This window comes from Gavia stellata, chromosome 27, assembly GCF_030936135.1.
Source record: "Gavia stellata isolate bGavSte3 chromosome 27, bGavSte3.hap2, whole genome shotgun sequence".
NCBI lineage: Eukaryota > Metazoa > Chordata > Aves > Gaviiformes > Gaviidae > Gavia > Gavia stellata.
The window spans coordinates 8,916,035-8,931,660 of NC_082620.1; positions in this window are offsets into that span (position 1 = coordinate 8,916,035).

Consider the following 15,626-nt stretch of genomic DNA (forward strand, 5'->3'; position numbering starts at 1 on the left):
CCCTCAGCAGAGCCGCTGCTGCCGGGCCGCGGTGGACAAGCCGTGCCCCCCCCGTTGGGCTTGGTGTCCTTGCGTGAAAGTCTGCGATATTTGTGATCTGGTGGTGGAGAGCACAGTCTCTTTTTACGGTCCTTTCATTATGATGCTTAATTTCTTCTGCAGAAGCAATTACGTTCTATGGGCGGAAAGCAATATTGGAGACGTACGATTGTTATTGCTATCCCACCAGCTCCTCGGCTGGCGGCTGCCGCTGCCTGCGCTCCCGCTGCCGCAGGAATAGCAATCAGGGCGCGGGAGCCAGCGGCTCGGGCTGCACCTGCCTGTGCCAGGACAGATAAGAGACTTTGCAAATGGGAAGATAACCCCGTCCACTGGCCAAATATTTACCTGAGAGGGGGTGCATATCGCATCCAAAGGACGGCTCTACAAGGGCTGATCAAACACTTGGTGACCTCTGGGAACAAACAAAATTGATAACTTGCCCCATGGCTGGGCTCCTTTGTTGTCTGTTTTCATCACCAGGTTCTCTGATTATTCAGGAAACTCATCAGCAACGTGCGTGGTTTGGGCTTTGGTTTTTATTTCTTACACTGTCTTCACCTAACAAAAGGAATTAAAGCCAATACATTCAATTTTCTATTTCTTATAGGCTAAAAAGAAGTCACTTCTTCATCCAGTTAAATGAATCTGGCAGGAAATACAAGGGGTTTTTTCTAGCCAGTGGCCCAATCTGCACAGGTATTGAGGGGGTCTAATTACAAAACATCTGAACCAATTAGGGACCTCGTGGCCATCAAACATTAGTTTGTTGTGAAGATTAGTCTACTTAATGATGTTTCCCCCATAATTAAAAGCAGTGTATCAAGGGTTACAGTGCATCATGTGCTGGAAAAGTAGCTCTGAAGGCAAAGAAAAGATTTGCCTGAGGATTTGCACGGGCTCTGTGTCAGGATACCACCATGCACACATGGTGAAGGAGCAGGAGGGGTGCTGAGCACGTCCAGGACCGCGCAGCATCCACAGGCAGACACGCGCCAGCTGCAGCGCGGCCCCAGCGAGGGCCGTTGCTCCTGGCCGCAGCTCCGGCGTGAGAGGTCTTGGCAGGAGGCAGCGGAGAAAGCGGTGACTGCTGCCTGGACGGCACCCGTCAGGGATCGTCCTGGCTTTGGCTTTCAAGGCTTGAAGGAAATTAACCGTGGCGGTCGCAGGAGCCAGGTCGGATGGTGATGGCAGCACCGGGCGCTGCGCGGTGCACAGGCTCGGCAGGACGGGGATGCTCGTGCCAGCCAGCGCCTCCCGAACAGGCAGCGGGGCAGCCGCAGAGCTGATGCGTGGCAGCAGCTCGTTAGAGTGTAATGACGTTTGCGGAGCCAAACGCTGATAGGAGCCGCGGTGAAGGATCTCCGAGTACGTATGGCGTGATATATGCTGCCCATCAAAAGGCAGCCGGGGCTGAGGCGCACGCAGGGCTCTGCTTGCCACCCAGGTGTCTGCTTTTAATGGATATAAATGCTGCTGAAAAAGCTGAATAGATACAAATATTACCAATACCTTAAGGGTGCACTGGGCCTCGTTATCCTTGGGTAATCGAGGTTATGTGGAGCTCTTCCCCTTTATCTGTCACTGTCTCTCTTGACAATGTGCTGAAGCAGAAAAACCTTGAGGATGAATTGCCCGGGAGGCTGGAGGAGAGCTGGGACCCCAAAACCTCGTCCGGCGGAGGGAGCACCCACGTCCTGCCTTGCTGCAGGCGCAGCTGCAGGGACAGAGGGAGCCTTCCCATACATCCCATGCATAACTGGTTTCAATTAAATCTCTGCAAGTAGTTCATCGTGCATTACTTAATCGATACGTTTTCGTTTTGTTTCTCTTGGTCTTTACAAATCACTGGCAAAAAGCGAGTGATATTCTCAAACAGATCCACAATTCTTTCTGACTCTTTCCTGGAAACATTGCAATTTGTGCTGTGTGCACTGAGTTGGTATCGCACAGGATAGTTGCTTTTCCTTCCCTGCGTAAACATCTACCTACGTGCTACCCATCGCTGCATGCAAATGCTATTCTGGAGAGCTACAGAAATATCCCTTCAGTAAACAAACCCAGTACTACCGAGACTACCCCTGGCAGTGAATTTCAGGGGGTTTATCGGTCTGGTGAAGCCGGCTGTGTTGGGGAATCCCACAAGCCACATGCGGCTCTTCCTGCTTCTTGGTGGGAGTTATCTCGCAGCGCAAGTTGTGTATTCTACAGCTGAATCTGTAATGCAAGCACCAAATGCATGAGCATTCAAGCTGAGAATTTGCTTTCTGCAAGTATTCTTACTAATGAGACTGAAGCCGTAAAATATCCCTGGAAAGTGCTTACAAAAGGCTTTCAGATATGTCAAATGATGTTTTTCATGTTATCTCAAATTTGCTTTCCATTTCTAAGGAATACTCAGACTTTCAACTCGTCCCCTCCTTTTCCCCCCCTGCTTGCAGTGCACGAGTTGGGTTTGTAAAGAGGAGTAAGGCGGTGTGCTGTATGCATAACTACAGAGCAGTGCATCCACCGATCTTCTTACCAAAATCTCTCTGAAAATATTGAGCTGTGTTTTTGCACTGAAACATTCAAACAGATTCATAAAGCTCCAACTCTATTTACTTCTTCATTAAAAGGGGGGAAAAAAGCAGAGTTTCAAATAGCTCTCCTTGGCAGAGTAGATAAGTAGTCCGCAGAGGCCAAAGCCGATCCCAAAGCAGCGTGTGACGTCTGCCAGGAGGGAGCCAGGACGCGGCTGCCCCGGGCCCCGGCGCATGCCATGTGTGCCCAGGATGGAGGCAGCCTCTTCACCGATCGCGTCCAGTTTGTTGCAATGTTCATCGAAACCCGCTGCCCTGCAGAAAAGCGGTGCCGTTGCAGAGCTGGTCCAAGCCCAGCTCCTCAGGTCACTTTTTTACTCTAGGCAGGAAAACCACTAATATGATGAAAATGACCTCAAATTGCTATTGCTGGACTATTTAATCAGGCCAGGCTCCTTTCCACTCTCAGCCACCATAAAAGAAGACAAATTGTCTGTCTGGTGTTTAAAGGTTTGGGAATATAGGACAGCATTGATTTTGTGTATCTGAAAAGGTGATGCTCCCTGGGCTTGCCAGCGAGTGGGGGGTTTTGATGACAAAGCATCCTTCGGTGCTGATCCTCCCCACGGATACTGCGCATCTCGCTTCTGCTCAGGGGCGAGCGGCTGGCGGCGGCATGGATAACCCAGGGAACAGGGAGGGCGGGAAGAGGTGGGGTGAGACCACGGGGAGGAAAGCATCAGCTCCCCGGGCTCTCTGCTGTCACCCACCCTCGCTGCCCACCCTGCCCGGCTCCGACCTGGGCTGGCTGGGACCCGGCTTGGCTCCACGGGGCCCCTCTGTGCCCGCTGCTCCTCCAGGCAGCTGACGCGTCGCCCCTCCATCTCCTTCCCGAGGAGCTGAGCAGATGGAGCGCTTTCCCTCTCCCTGGGAAGCATTATTTCCAGTCCTTGACTCAAAGGGGATAAGCGCTCCCAATTTCAGGCGTTTATCGAGCCCAGAGGGCAGCCTGGTCCCCGCGGTGCCAGCTCCTGCTCTCCCAGCATCGTGGCCTTTCTCACTCCCACCTTGCCGCCACCGGAACGGGTGGGGAAGTCTCTGTCACCCCCCCCCCCCCGGCGAGCTGCTGGGGCCACCAGCCCGGAGGAGAGCCAAAATTGCCCTCTGGGAATTCTCCCCCCTCCAAGAGCCCCCGGGCAGGGGGACGCGGGGCTGCGCACCCCGGCGAGCTGTGTGTCTGTAAACCAGGGCAATTACACCCCCAATTAGTTTACACACAAAATAAAATTAATTCCTTGTTTATGTTTCCTTCCACAAGTTCCCAGGAATAGCCCACAAAGGGGAAGCTACAAAAGGAAAAGTGATTAATTCTCGGTGGGACATTTAAACACCGTTTTTATTACAATTCATCCTTTTCACACACTTTGCCCTTTTCTGATTCATTCTTGCTCTTTTGAGGTAGAACAAGGCTGATGTGTTGCAGCTCCCCTTTCTCAAGAGGAGTTTTTAACTCTTGATTTGCTGTTGTAGCTGCGTGATGAATGAGAGCCTTTCCCGCCGCGCCCGCAGAAACAGGGATGCTCTGAGGATGCTCCCCGGGAGCAGCCGCACGCTCTGCTCTCCCAGCACGGGGCTTTGCTGCCCTGCAGGATCCAGCCCGGGCATGATGGGGTGCAGAGGGGTGCAATGGGGTGCAGCCGGGCCAGGGCTGTCCCCAGCCGAGCCACCAGCCCCCCCCCGGCTCTGCCGCGCAGCGCCTGTGCTGCAGCGTTTTACAACGCAGCACAACACCACCTGAAATGTGCTGGAAATAATTCTACTATCAAATGCATTCAGCTCTGTTTGTTTGCTTTTAAATTAACATTGGGGATGAAATAATTCACTGAACTACAAAGAAACGCCTTGACTTGACAAGAATCGCAGGCAGGATTTTTTCCGCTTTCAGTTATCACAGGAAAAAACATTTCAACATCTTGTCTGCTCAGCGCAAGAAAAATAGTTTTGTACTCTATGCCTGGGAAACAAGGAGCTTATCAAAAAAATCTCAGGCATCAGAGGGACGAGATGGCAGAGGCGCCGAGGAGGCACCTTTTCTCTCCGCCGTGCGTAACTGGGAGCTGCTGCGGGGAAGGACAGGTCTCCCAAGCCCTGCAGAGCCGCTCTTATTAACTGCTGGTGTCCGTGATGAACAGGACGGGTCCTGCGAGAGCCGTAGCAGAAGGAGCGGCTGCGCTAACAGGGTGTTCAGGGCCAGCACCACAGCCCAGAGCCAAAGAAACCGGGGAAAAGGGAAGGTTTGTCAGGGATTTTCCTGCAGAGAAAAGGGGGGAAATGGCCCGGAGATGCAGGGGGAGGAGCGGACAGAAGGAGCGGGCAGCGGGGTCCGTGCCCAACTGGGCTGCCCATGCCCTCATCACCCCATGCCCTGCATGCGGGTCCCTTGGAGGTCGCCCGCCCCTCCTCACCGTGCAGCATCCTCAGCCCGAGCAAGAAAAGCATCTCCCCCCCTCCCTGCCTCCCACCCAGGTTAAGCTCCTGGCAGCAGCCTGCAGCAGGGGTATTCCAAGAGCCTCCTTCATCCGGACACGAGGCACCCACGTGGGGACGGTCGTAATGATTAGGAGCTGCTTTAGGTAATGATGAGGAGCTGCGGCAAAGCAAGCGCGGGTGGATAAGCCGGACTAGTCAAAGAGCACATAAGCCTAGAGTCATAATTAGGCATGGGGAGAGGAGCCGTGACCTTGAAAGTATTAGGGAAGAGGACTTCTAATTAGGAGGCAAAAGGGCCATGCGCTGATAACCTGCTTCTAAAAGTCATTAAACTGCCCTGGATGACTTTATTGCCAAGAAGATTTGGAGGACGAGCCGACAAGCTTGACCAAAGCTGACCGGGTGAGGAGAGGGGCCGGGCTGGAGAGAAGGGCACACTCCTCTAACAGCCGGCCCCGGCGCCAAGTCCTCGGGGCTGCCCGTGCCACCAGCCAGGACCGGGCACGAGGTTAACAGCAGATCAGAAACAGCCGCAAGAATTCACCAGCAGCCTGCGGAGGAGCGGGAGAGTCCAACAGCTCCATTTGCTGGTGCCCTCAGGACAGGCTCCTGTGCAGTGAATATTTCCAGGTGGATTAGGGCTGGAAAAGGCATTTAAGTCAGGGAAGAGACTGGTGAGGTTTTGCTTCTGGGAAAACCAGACAGAGACAGAAAAATGGATGTCAGGGAAAGGTTCCTGGAGAAGATCAGGCCGCAAGTCATAAATTTCCAAACCATTTTAGTGCACAAATCCCTTTAGTTTTGGTGCCTTGGGAGCAAACACAAAACAAAGCTCGGAGAATTAAATAAGCCAGAGGAACTAAAATTTTCTCTCAGTTTCTTGCCCTTTAGGTATGAAGCTCCAGCTGCTGGTTCTCCAGCCGTGCAGAAGGCTTCCAGGAGTGCCCCGGCTTGCAAAGGCATTTCTTGCACAACGCTGACATGTCCTCTGCGGGTGGGCTTCGGGTGGGAAGCTGTTGCTTGGAGACTCATCAACACAGGTGAGAAGCTGAGGGATGTGGAAGTTTAAGCTTTAGGTTGGTTTTTATTTCTTTTTAATTGATCTGGCTTGCTAATTCCAGTTTGAAAGCTTCTGACTTTTCCAGAGTCAACAAGGTTACTCGACGATCAAGCTCTCTGCTTCCATCAGGTCTCTTCCACCCGCTTAATGAAAACAAATGCCACCCGGGACAAGGGCCATCCTTCTTATTTGTCTTCTCGGGCCCCGAGAACGGGCTTGGTTTAGACTTCTTTTTGTGTATGTTATTTTAACAAATGAACCAAATTATATCCTGGCTGCTCCCAGATACATCTAATTCCCCAAGCGTAATGGAGCTGTTTCTGGTCTCTGGTCATTAATCCTATTAGTGTCAGCCCTTGCGTCTGGTCCTGGGCGCGTGAAATACCAGTTGCTCTAAGAGGGCACAAGGTAAAAGCTCGTGGAAGCAGTTTCCCGCATCAGGGCTCCGAAGGGCGGGATGGGGCTTACGGCCAATTAACGGTGGCTAATTTCCTCCGGCCTGCCCCTTGCCCAAATACGTGCCCTCTGAAGGGGGGAGCAGTCGTTGCTGGCACGGCGGCGGTGGGGCTGCTGCAGGGCTGCGGGGGGGGTCGGGAGGGGAGGGTTAGTCCCCTTTTATGAAGTTTGTGATCCCGGCTTTGTAATAAAATCCGGTGTTTCAGCCGGTGAAATGCAATCGCCTTTTAAAAGCAGGGAATTAAAGCTTCCTAGACGGCTTACGGCAGACCCTGAACAGGAGAAAAGCACGGAGAAGCCAGACAGCGGGAGGGGATATTTGTGCCATAAGCCAGTCCTAAGACTGTGCAGGCAAGCAAATAAGAGTTGATGAGAATCAATTGGTTTGCAGCAGGACCTCGACTGCAGCAGCTCATATTTCCAGCAGCATCAAACTTCATTCACTCCTAAGGACCTCCAAACTTCAAGACCATTTTTTTCCCCTCAGTATTCAAGTGCTGGCAGTCTCTGGCTTGCCAACCCCGCAGGTACCGGGGGGATGAATAAGTGCAGCATGAAACAAATTGGAAATAACAGCTTACTTCTATTGTGAGATAAAAAAAAGAAGACAAGGGGAGAGTGGAGAAGCGCTTAAATAAAACTCTGCAGCTCGGGCTGGAAGTAACAGAGAGAGGCAGAGACACCTGAAGCAGGTAACTGCAGGGATGGGCGTCTCAGCTCCCCTCCATGGCTGGCGCACAAATCCTGCGGCCGCTTGTCTGTCTGTCTGTCTGCAGCCTCATGCGCTCGGTCCGCGCACGAGCCCTCGTGCAAGGCGTGCACACGCGCTCCATGGCATATGCATGCCTCCCATCCCGCCGAAGCGACTTTCACAGTAGCTCACCAAGCCAACCCTCCCTCCCGGGGGAAGAGCCGCCCGTGCACCGAGCAGGGTGCTGCCAGGCTGTGGCCGCGGCGCGGGTGCCGGTGCCTCGCAGCCTTCCCCTGCTGCCAGCTGCCGGCCGGGCGGCACCCAGCTCAGGTGCAACCGGGGATCCCTTTGCAGACAACCATGGAGGAGCCCCGAGCCCCCGGCCCTGCCCCATCCTTCCTGGCTGCGCCTCGCTCGCCTCGCTGCTGCTCGCCTGGAAAACAGCAGCGGGGGCAGCAGAAAAAGGCATTGAGTGCTTTGGTTGGGCAGAGACCAAATATTTAGGTGTTTGTCTCAAACTTGTTACGTTTGGCATTCTTCTGAGAGCGTTTACTTCCTCTCTGTGCTGAGAACAGGGAGATAGAGGTTGCAGCGGGGGTTGAGAGAGGACATGGCGATATGAAGGGGCTAGCATGAGAACATGGAGATGTTTTTTCTGCCTCTTTTGGAGGCAGCGAGCCAGGCTCCGAGGAGACCCGCGGAGGGTGGGATGCTGGCTGTCGCCTCCCTGTCCGCCCCACCCAGCTGGATGGTGGCGGCCGGGAGCCTCGCAGGGTGATCCGCGGCGCTGCCGGGACACCCTCTGCCCGATGCTTCGCTGTGCTCGGGACAGGGCGGCTGGGGCTGGGGAAAAAGCCACCCCCTTTGCCGGAGGACGGTGCCAGCGAGAGCGGTGGCGTGGGGGGCCGCTTGCCCCCGGGGCAGCCCGGGTGGACGCTGCCCTGGCCGGCACCGCGAGCTGCTCGGGGCTGCTGGCGAGAGGGCTTTACCCTTGAGGGCTTGTTTTGCTTTTGTTCTCTGGAGCAAGACACCTGCTTCTCCCACAAACAAAGCCATAAATTGTCGTGCAAGCAGGTTTCAAGGGGAAGAAAAAGCGGAGCCGGGATGACAGCGACAGGGAGCTGTGCGAGGAGGTGAATTACTTGAAGTATGGCTGAAAACTTCCATGCCATAAATATATTTCTGATCACAGCTAATAAATCATCGTAATTATTCTATAAATAAGGGAAAGGCTGGCTGTATGGTACCTGACTTTTTTTCTACAGGCCTCTGGAGCAAATTTGTTAGCATCTTAAAATAAACTATTTGCTCCAGATAGTTTTGTTTGTACTCTCCAGGCTGAATTGTCTTCTCATTCATTTTTCATCGCCTTTGGTTTGGTCGTTGGGAATCTTTTTGTGCTTTTTTTCCCTGCCTGGCTCTGTCAAAGAGATACTGGGGGGGGAGTGTGTTTAAAAATCAACCAGAAAGCGCTTGGTTTTCTTCTGTGCTGTGAGGGGTCTTGACAGCAGAGATCAAAGTTTCCTTCCACGTCCCCCCGGGCTGGCTAACGTCCACGTTTGCCTCTCGGATGGGGAAGGGATAAGCTGGAGAAGGGAACATGCTGGATCATGGTTATCCCACGGTGCGGAGCCGCGTGCCCGAGCATCCCAGCCCACCTGCGGCCCAACCAGAGACCTGCCTGTCCGCCGCTCCCTTCGAGGTGACAAAGACCATGAGATATAAGCTGCAAACACAGAAGGGATGAGGCATAAAGGGTAATTCTGCTTTCGTCCTGGCAGCTGCAGGAAATCGTGTCCGGCTGCTGGGTAAGCGGGGACTCAGCTGGGTGGTGAAACCTGCGCCGAGGTTTTCCCTCGACATGGAAATGACAGATTTCACGACCGGTTTGCCTCAGTATCGTCTCTGCAGCCAGTTGTTTCTGCGGGAAGAAGCCTTTCAGGGAAGTAAGAGTGCCAAGCGGCCTCTGATGCTGATGCCAAGCAAGGAGCGGGTCCTGAGCCACGTGTCCAATGTGCAGGAAAACACAGATGGAACAAGGTTTCCATTCCCCCTTTGCTGCATCTATTACTGGGGAGACCAGAGCTCCTGACTGGTGAGAGCGCAGCAGGCGCACCCGTGCCTCGCAGTGACGGAGAACGGCAGGGGAGCATCGCTGCCTCAGATGTCAAATCCTATTTATTTCATTTCGGGTTTCTTCAGTGGGAAAATGATCAATCAACTCCACTTACATTTAAAGTGGCTGTCACAGGGAAAGCTTGTACACGTGCAGGAGCCCATGCCCGTAGCCCCCCCGGTTGCAGGGGAGGAACCGCAGGGTTTATGAGTTTAATTTGAGGACGGGAGTCCCGCAGCCTCACGTCACCCAGCGCCTGCCTGCGAACCGATTTCTGTAAGAGAGTTTTATAAACGATAAAGGCCATATCGGTCTGAGATGAGACAAACTGTCTCACATCAGGTTTTATCCCGGGCAGAGGTGAAGGATGCCGAACGCCCCTGCAGCCAGGGGTGAGCCCAGTTCCCTGCACACACGCTGCATTCGTGCCCGTCTCCAGCGCGGAGTTCAGCCCCCCTGGTCTCCCAGAGCGCTCCGAGCTAAGGACGCCTCTCTTTAATGTCTTTTCCACAGGGCTATAAACTCACAACACACCATTTTTTCCCTTTTATAGATCAGCATTACTAATTTATTGGAAGTTTACTATTTGGAAATGTTCTCATATAAATTAATGGGAAGGTAATATTAAACCTCAGTCCCTGGGGGAGGAGAAAGCCAAACAAAAGCCACATTGCCTGTGCTGGAGCAAAGGCAGCCCGTTAAATCACCCCCTTTGCTCCGCAGAGGCCATCGCTCCAAGGGCAGAACAGCACGGAGGAGCTCTGGCGCTTGGGCTCCGGCTCTGCCAGGGCTTCCTGGGAGTCCCGTACCGAGGAGCCAGCCCGGCTCCAATGCCCGGGGCGCGCAGGTCGGTGTTTATCGCTCTCAACAAGATTGGCTCCTCTCCAGCTCCCAGGTCCGCACGATCTTCCTTTGTAACTTCAGTGGGGAAATACGCAGCCCGACTGTACTTTCTGTAGCGCTTTTCAGGCATGCAGACATCTCAAGACACTTCACTGAACATTTAATTACACGCCAGAGGAAGAAGCACCCTACTCAGACACCTTCACTTGCCGCTGCGAACGGGCAGCGTCCTGCAGGCCACGGCGCGCAGCACGAACCTATGCCTTTGTGTCAATTAAATGGCATAATAGGTCTGCGCATTCCTTCGTTAAACACAGACAAACCTGCACGGAGAAGGGGGGATAAGGAGCTGTTGGGTGCGTGTGAAGGAGGAGGAGCGTTTTTTCCAGCGGCACGAGCCCTTACTAAAGACTGCGCCTTCATCTCACGCGTGTCAGAGGCAAGAATGGAAGTTACCTGCCCCAAAACCAGCGCCTCCCAGCATGTCCCGCTTGGCAGGAGGTTTCCCAGCCCCGGGGCTGCAGCCCCATGGGCAAGCCCGAGCTGGAGGGGGGCGAACTCCCACTGCTGCCGGGGACGGGGCTCCCTCCGCATCCCCGCAGCCCGGGCAGGGCTTGAAGCGGCGGAGCTGAAGGGGAATGTTGTGTTAATTCACACGCGCCTCCTTTCATTTTATAAAACTATTGCCATTTATGAGAAAAGCTTATTGAGTTAAATCACTTCTCCCGCAGTAATATAAAAATGCTGCGGCTCAGGAATACTGACATGCATGAGAGTCGGGCTCACTTTTCTTGCTGAGCAGATGAGGAACAGGAATGATTATTTTGTATCACTTTATGAAAGAGACCTTACTGTAATATACCTGCTGTGCATTGATAAATAGCACCAGCAGATAATAAGGGCCTTAGGCAAGGAGCAAGGAAGAAAAAAGGCTTTCCAGCATGTGAACACAAATGCTTTAAATGTGAAGTAAATTGGCCTGATCATTCCTCAGATTTGCAAAATTAAACCGTGCCCAATTGTCAACATCACTGAGATTTATGAGACAAATATAGCCAAAGCAAAGGGAATCTATAACAGCCCTGCTAGAGACGCTTGTAGGGATTAAGAAGCACATACTGTTTATGAAACCAAGTGTTATAATTTTGTTATCCTCCCTACCACCTCCCAGCAATGGAGAGCCGGAAAAGTTCATCAGCCAGGGACACGCGAGAGACAGCTACACCGGCACCAGAGCTGGAAATAAGCCAGGTTTAGCATCACGTCTCCGCCCTTAAGAAAACCTTTCCATGAGGATCTGTAGAGCTGGACCTAAGCATACTGTGCACCACCATCAAGGTGAAAAACCCGTAATTCAGTGTGAATAAGCGTCCTAGGAAACAGCCTGCTGCAGACATGCTCAGAGCAATGGAGAAACCTGCACAGGGAAATCGCAGCCGGTAGCCCGCTCTTTCAAGCTTTGCCAAGCACTAGGTTTGCTAACGCCGTCATCTTCTGCTAGGGGCTGTAGTTTTAAAGCAGCAGCTGCTCCGCATGACGTAGTTGCTGTGTGGCCGACGGGGACTGCAAGTTAGTGAAATCAAAATTACCTTTGCTATTGCCCTGACCTCACCTCATTTACCTGGAGCTCAGGCTCCCACCAGAGCTTGGAGCCCACTCCTGCAGAGGTTCAGAAAGAGTACCCCTCTTGCTGCATTTCTCTTGTTGTATTTGCTTACCTTGTCCTATTTAGCAAAACAGGAGTGGATGAGCTTTTCTTTCTCCGTGAGAAACGGTGCAAAGCATTGCACCCTGTAATGGTACCTCTCCTTTGCCAGGCAGAGGAGACCTCTGATTTAGTTTCACATCTCTGGGTTGTTAATGTCTCCCAGCCGACAGCCACCGCGCAAAGGAGAGCCACCTTGCTTCACCTTGCAGCAGCTAGATGTAAAACCTGGGGAAACCATGGCAATGCTGAAGTCACTGTCACCTCTCTAACGATGCCAAGGAATTCTCGGCAGACTTAACAGAGGCAGGGTACCTCTCGAGCTGTTAAATGCACAGTCCCCGGCCTCCCGCAAGTGCTGGTCCTTATGTGTTTGCTTTTAACCCCAGCCGGTGTCCCCGGGCTCTCCAGCCCCTGCCTGACCCCCCCGGGCTCTCCAGCCCCTGCCTGCTCTGCAGCAGCTTACGAGAGACCTGTGGGCAATAACGAGCACCTCAGCCTGGGCAAACTCTGTATCTGTCGGGCACTGAGGCTGCTGGGGCTTTGGCATGCTCTGTGGCTGTATTAGGGGTATGGAGAAGGTAGGCATTTTTTCCTCCTTTCATTCATCTCTTGGGCTTTAGCTTAATTATGCTACTGGGCTGCTAAGTCAGGGCTTCATGCTTTCTGATTTTTTTCTTTTGTCTTGCATACACATACGAGACAGATTTTGCTTCCACAAGGGATATTTATAGGACATATGTTAGAGCTTGAAGAAGCTGATTAGCAATGTTTAGATTAACAAAGAAGAAACTGCACGAGAGCAGCCCAGCCAGACCAATCCTGCACAGGGTGCTCTCTTCTGGGTAGCGACTCCCCCGCCTTCCTTGCTGGTTCTCAGCACTGGACAGGTTCGGCTGGGAGGGCACGGAGCCGGGAGTGCGAGGCAGGCTCTGCGGCAGGGCCAGCATTAGTCAGCGAAGGCAGGATGCTCTGCCTCCTCTCCTTGGGGAAGGACTTGGAGGACAGAAGTGGCTAAATAGCATGCCTCCCTGGAAAAGTGAGCTCTGGCTGGAAAGCCAGGCAACATCCCCGGGCTGGCAGCCCACGCTGCAGGGAGGGCTCCGTGAGGCCACAGGGGCTTGTGGTGACTCTTCCAGGCAATGGGTGGAAGGCAGATGTGCCCCACTAAATACTTTCTACCTTTTTCACATCTTCTCAGCCCTCCCCTCCAGCTCACCTGCCTCTTGACTCCTTCCTTCCAGGGGTCTGGCGTGCCGGAGCTGCGCCTCGCTAGACAGCCCCATCGAGACCATTAGAGGAGTTTGAGACCTTGGGGGATGCTTTCTTAAGTGAATATAAGTCTGTGAGTCCCCTAAGAGCTGCTCAGAGTATAAAATCTGATAGGTGCTTTCCAGAATCCTAGTCCCTGTCAGCACTGCTCTGAAAAAACAAAGTACGATGTTCCAAGGAGGTAGAAATTGCATTATACTCCTCTCTTCTTCACAATCTCTAAGTAACACTTCTGCTTTTTCCATATGAAAGGAAAACGGGTAATGACAACCTAGTTCTATTGAAGAGACAATTTTCACTCTTCCCTGGCAAGTGTAGCCGGGGCAGCGTCTTTCTTCCCACTCAGAAGCAAATTAACAGATTTTGCCTCAAGACCGTGATGGGTGAAGTGCAGTGCAGCCGGCAACGTTCACCCGCCATGGTTAGCAGCACCCTTGGGGAGCCCACACCTGGTAAAGCTCACGGTGGGTGGGTGGGTGATAACACAGGTGTTGTTATGGGACACCTGGGAAGGGCAGTTCAGATCACAGGGAAAACCCCTCTTTTCTTCCAGACTACGGGTCTGTGTGAGCATCTGTAACCCGCAGCGTGGCAGCCAGCTCCAGTCAGTGCTTACAGCTTTGCACCAGCGTCAGGAACTTTACTCTCTCGGAGAGATGACTCTGAGAAGAGCAAGTTAGACAAATGAATTCGTTAATGACTTCCTTCCCTCCTACTTAAATGGTGGGATAATTCACAGTTCCGGCTCCTGCAGCGGGCTGCTCCATCGCCCGCCACCCGCTCTGTGCTAGGCAGCCCCGGCAGCGCTGCTGAGTAACTGAGCCAGACAAAGGGGGCCAAGATTGCCGATTGGCATCAATCCACCTTTTAAAACGCCACTAAAAATGGTGCGCTGGCTATTTTAAGATGGTGCAGAAGCGAGTGCCTCACGTGTCGCCTGGCCCAGCGGCGGGCAGGCAGCAGGCAGGGCTCTCGGAGAGCAGGGAGAACGTGGCTCAGACACCCAGACTCTGGCCAAGTATCCCCCTCCCTGCAAGGTTTACACTCCGAGCATCTCAAGCCAGCCCTGAACCCAAATAATGGCCTGTATATAAAAGCTCTGTCTGCAGCATTGCTTTGGTACTGTTGAAAGACTCAACTCCCCTTCGATATCTCTTTTTTTCTGGTTCAAACATGTTCTGGGAGCTTCTGGCTGGTAACGTTTCAACGCAGGGCAGAGGCCAGAAGCTCTAGAAGAGGCTAGGGGCCAGAGGAAAGCTGATGGCGAGGGCACGGGGCCTTTCAATACCGGGGTTCACTTGCCTTACTAATGTATATGGAGGTGTAACAGAGGTTTATAGCCAAACAAACACAGGCAAAGTTTCCTGCTGGCTTCCAGCCCCCTTTCTCAAGCTTGGCCAGTGCTGCCGGGCCCCAGAGCTCCCCAGACGCCATCCTGCGCCCCCACCCCAGGATGGGTCCCCGGCGCACAATCCCCGCACCGGCTCCATGCGTTTGGCACAAATGGGGAAATAATATTTTTTAAAGTGGGGATGAGTTAAGAGGATTTGTTTCAGATACAAGATAGCTCTCATTAATGTTTGTTCGTTTGGGTTTATTTAAGCCTTAATTGATTGTCTTCTACTTAACTGCGTTCCAGTATCTCCCAGGCTCCAGAACAGACTCTTACGAGACTGACAATTGCACACTCTTCCCTTCTTCTCTCTAAAGATCTTTCATGTTAGTTAGCTGGGTTTAATGGATGATAAAGTCCCTGGGCTTGCAGTAAAGCCGAGCTTTCTCTTTCAAGTCACTACACATACAGCCTCCAGAAAAACGGCGTCCAGGTGAGCGTTGTGCTTTGATATGTTTTTGCTGAAGCTGTTGTAATTTGCAGCTACGAACGTCACGCGTGAAATCATGGGTTTGCACGTAATGAACGTCCCTGGGTCTCGTGGCTCCCTCCCTCCAGGCTGTGGAGGGACGAGAACTGTGGCTGGGCAGAGCTGCGGTCCAGTTTGTAACTGGCCTCATTACGGGGAGATGGAGAGGGGACTGTCACCGACCTTGCAGCATCACCGAATGCACGCTGCCTGGCCTGAAAGTCGGGATTTCATCTGTGGCTCTGAGGGAACCGTGCCCAAACTGCCCCAGCAGGTCGGAAGCACGCTTAGGAAAAAAAAAAAATCAGCCTGGCCGTTATTTAGGTCGCTTTTGTATCCCTGGTTCTGCTTGGCCTTGGACAGGAGAGGTCTGTCTCCCCAGCAGCTGCAGTCTCACAGGATAAGCTGTTCTTCAGGCCAACCCCCGCGATTTCATCCTTCCCAAAATAGGGTCCTTCCAACCGGGAATCCACCTCCAAATAACGCGGGGGTTTGGATGCTGAACTAGAGCACTTCTAGCGGCAGTTGGAGCTGATCCACCGGGAGCACACAGAAGGAACAGGGACTTGC